A 3,987-nucleotide genomic window follows, 5' to 3' on the forward strand; every position below is an offset into this window, starting at 1 on the left:
AAAAACCAAAAAGTGTGGTACTGGTACAATGACAGGCACACAGATCAATGGAACAGAATAGAGAACTCAGAAATTAACTCAACTGTCTATGGTCAGCTCTCTTACGTACAGACAGCTGAACAGTGACTAAGGATGACAGAAGAAGAATTGACGCCTTTGAGTTTTGGTGCTAGAGTACTGAACACACCATGGCCACCAGGAGAACAAATAGGCCTGTATTAGAGAGGGTGAAACCAAATTTCTTCTTAGAGGAAAGGATTTTGAAACTGTGTCTTACACACTTTGGGCAGATGGCCAGGAGGGACAAGTCCTTGGAGAAGGACATCATGCCTGGAAGCGGGGAGGGATAGCACAGGAGAAGAAGACCCTAGATGAGATGGACTGACATAGTAACTGGGCAGTGAGGTCAGATGTGTTGGAAATCAGGGAGACTGGCTCAGAATAGGCAGGATTCAGAGGTATTGCACATAGGGTCGCAATGAGTCACAGGCGACTTGATGGCATACAGCAACATCTATGGTCAACCAGTACTTGGGAAGAACACAAAACCAACCAAATAGGGAATGACAATCGTTTCAACACATTGTGCTGGCAAAATCGGGACTTTTACTGCAGAAAGCTGAAGCAGGATCCACATCTCACAGCATATGCAAAAATCAACTTCAAGATTGATCAGAGACCTAGGAGGAAAGTCTCAAACTGTAAAGATCATAAGAGATAAAATGGGACCAAATTTAGATGGCCTAGTCTATGGTATAAATAGGCTGGCAAATACAGGCAGAAAAGCACAATCAGGAGAGGATAATATCAATGAATGGGTCTTTCTAAAGATTAAGTCCCTGTGTACATCAAAAGCTTTTTCCACTAGGGTGAAAAGAAAACCTACTGACCTAGGAAAAAACATTTGGCAATGCTATCTCAGACAAAGTTGTCATGATGAAAGTTTACAGACTCCTGCAGGACCTCCATAAGAGAAAGACTGAAAAGCCAATTACAAAATGGGCAAAGATAAGAGAAAGTTTTCAAAGAGGAAGGCATTTAGATAGCCAACAGACATACGGAAAAAAATAGTCAAAATCCCTGACAATAAGAGAGATACAATGTAATCAAAACCACAATGAGAAACCATCTTACCCCAGGAGCAGTGGCAAAGTTTAACAGGACAGCAAGCACAAATGTTGGAAAGGAACTCTCATGCATTGGTGGAATGGTAAAACTGTACAACCACTCTGGAAGGCAGTTAGACCTTTCCTCAAAAAGCTGAACACAGAAATTCCATATGACCCATCTATTCCACTGCTAGGAATATACTCCAAGGAAAACAGAATGAAGACAAAAATGGAGATTTGCACACCAGTGTTCATAGCAGTGTTATTCACAATATTAACTTGTTGCCACACACTTTTAAATTGATGACCATGCTTAGGAACACATTTTGCTGTCATTTGCGGCAACGTGTTAAGAAAATGGAAACAACCCAAATGTCCATCAAAATGAATGGAATGAGAAATTGTGGTACATTCACATGATGGAATACTATGCAGCACTCAATAGCAATGATTTTGAAAAATAGTGTAGAACATGGGAGAGGCTAGAGAGCATTATGCTGAGTGAATTAACACAGTCTCAGAAGAACAAATATTGCATAAGACCATTTTTATAAAACTAGAAGGGTAATTAGTAAGATGTGCATAAAATTCCAAAGAGGTAAGGGAAGGGGACAGGGGGCCTGAGGATGGGGAGTGGGAGAGTGGGATGGGGGTCACAGAGTTTGGTGGGTGGGCAGAAGGGTGAAGGAATTAGGAAAGACCCAGTGGGGCCATAAGAAGACAGGGTAATAGTGGACATAGATCAATGGTGATTTTTTTATAAAACATTATGTATGAGAATGATTTTATGACATAAAATGTGAGTGAAGGAATGTGTAAAACACAGTGTATATGAATAAAACACCAAATATATGACTTTTGTGTGCAAAACAAAACAACAATGAAGAACTAGTAGGACACTACATAGCATGAACAAGTCTAGAAGACATTATACTGAGTGAGATAACTCAGTCACAAAAGGGTAAATATTGAATAAGACCACTACTGTGAAAATAAGGGAGCTCTGGTGGCCTAGTGGTAAGAAACTACACTGTAATCCCAAAGGTGCATAGTTCGGATCCACCAGCTGCTCCACTGGAGGACAGGCAATGACCTCCCGTACAATTTACTGTATCTGAAAACCTTCTGGAGAGTCAACTGAATCAATTTCAACTTGATGGTAAACAACAACAACTATGAAAAAAGTGGGTGCTTAGGGGGTAGGGAATGTGGAGAGGAGAAATAGATTTACAGACAATGAATACTATAAAGTATCAGGGGAAGGGAGGACCACCCTGGAAAGAATGGACAAATGGATTACATGGATATTGCCATTAGCCACTTTCCAAATGAGGAGGGGAAAGAGGACAAGGAGAGGAGGGTGATGAGGAAGAGGGGGGAGGGGAGTAATACTAAGGCGGCATAGACCATGGATGGATGGCTGTGGTGAAAGGACAGGCAAGGTATAATAAGGATCTGATGAGACATTGTGGTAAAAGGCACTGACCAATTGTACTTAACATAAAACACAATGTATATGAATGATTGAACTAAAAACCAGTAAAAACTGCAGCTCAAGTAGTTGTTGTTAGGTGCCGTCAAGTCGTAGACAACCCACAGTGACCCTATGAATGAAAGATCTGAGCACTGTTCATAGAGTTTCCGGAGGCAAGCCATTTTGGAAGTGGATGCCATTCTTGCTTCCAAGCTTGTTTTAATTGGGAAGCTGCACCAAACACTGTCCACCATGGGTAACCATTATCATATTTGACACAGTGTCACAGTGTCCAGCTTCACAGCAACCACAAGGTACCTCTGTACAGCAATGCACAGACCAAGTGATATACCATCTAGAAGAATGTTTGACAGAAAAACAATTTGAACTGGGCCCGAGGGCTCAAGTAGACAGAGTATAAAAATGTAAATAGAAATACCATTTGACCCAGCAATTCCTCTACTGAGAATATACCCTAAGAAAACCATAACTGCCACCCAGGCAGATATATGCATAACCATGTTTACTGTGGCTTTGTTCACGATAGCAAAGAGTTTTAAGCAACCCAAGTGCCCATCAACAAATGAACGGATAGAGAAGCTCTAGTATATTCACACAATGGAATACTATGCTGCATTGAAAGAAAAAGGAACTCATGCAATATTTTTCAAAATGGGTGACCTTTCAGGATATTATGCTGAGTGAAATATCTCAGTCACAAAAGGACAAATACTGCATAGTGCCACTGCTGTAGAACAGGACTGACATCAGGGTTAGGGTGAGACTGAAAAAAATTGGATAAATAATGTATACTGCATTAAAACAGATGAGGGAGAGAACAGTTTAAAAGTGATATAGGATTGAGTATTATGGTTATGATAAGAATCCAGAATGAAGGTTGCATAGTGGAGTGTACTTGGGGGGGGGGAATTGTATAACAATGAAGGACTTTTACTTTTCAAAGAAAAGAGTGAATGTGGGGGGTAGGGGTGGGCAGGAAGAAAAATGCAACAATGAATGAATGGAAATCCAAATCTCTGTAAATGTTCATTACAATTAATAAAATAAAATTTTTAAAAAGTGTGAAGAGCTGGAGTTGGAAAATCACAAGGGAAGAACATGCGCACCATTTCTCAAGCGGAGAGGACTAAAGTAAAAGTTCAACATCATGCCATCCAAAGGTAGTAAAGGAGGTCAAAATTGCTTCCACTGTGGAAAGCTGGGCCACTTCAGTAGACAGTGTCACAGATGAGAGCCACGGATAGGCAAGGGAGTAGAGAGGAAGCTCCCACTCACTTGCTTTAAGTGTTGCTCTGAAGGACACCTGACCAAGGTGGCCCACATCAGGTCCTCGTGGCAGACAGGACTGACAGGCCCCAGCTCCCAGCTGGAAACAAAGGAGGA

At 41.2% G+C, this 3,987-nt stretch overlaps 1 protein-coding gene across 3 annotated transcripts in view; it reads right to left on the reverse strand.

The window, feature by feature from the left end:
* The window catches only part of SCMH1 (sex comb on midleg homolog 1 (Drosophila)), a 355,171-nt gene that overhangs the window by 43,802 nt on the left and 307,382 nt on the right, over positions 1-3,987 (reverse strand). The window lies entirely within an intron of this gene.

This window comes from Elephantulus edwardii, unplaced genomic scaffold (genome assembly GCF_000299155.1).
Source record: "Elephantulus edwardii isolate Elephantulus edwardi_28Jun2011 unplaced genomic scaffold, EleEdw1.0 scaffold00049, whole genome shotgun sequence".
Classification (NCBI taxonomy): domain Eukaryota; kingdom Metazoa; phylum Chordata; class Mammalia; order Macroscelidea; family Macroscelididae; genus Elephantulus; species Elephantulus edwardii.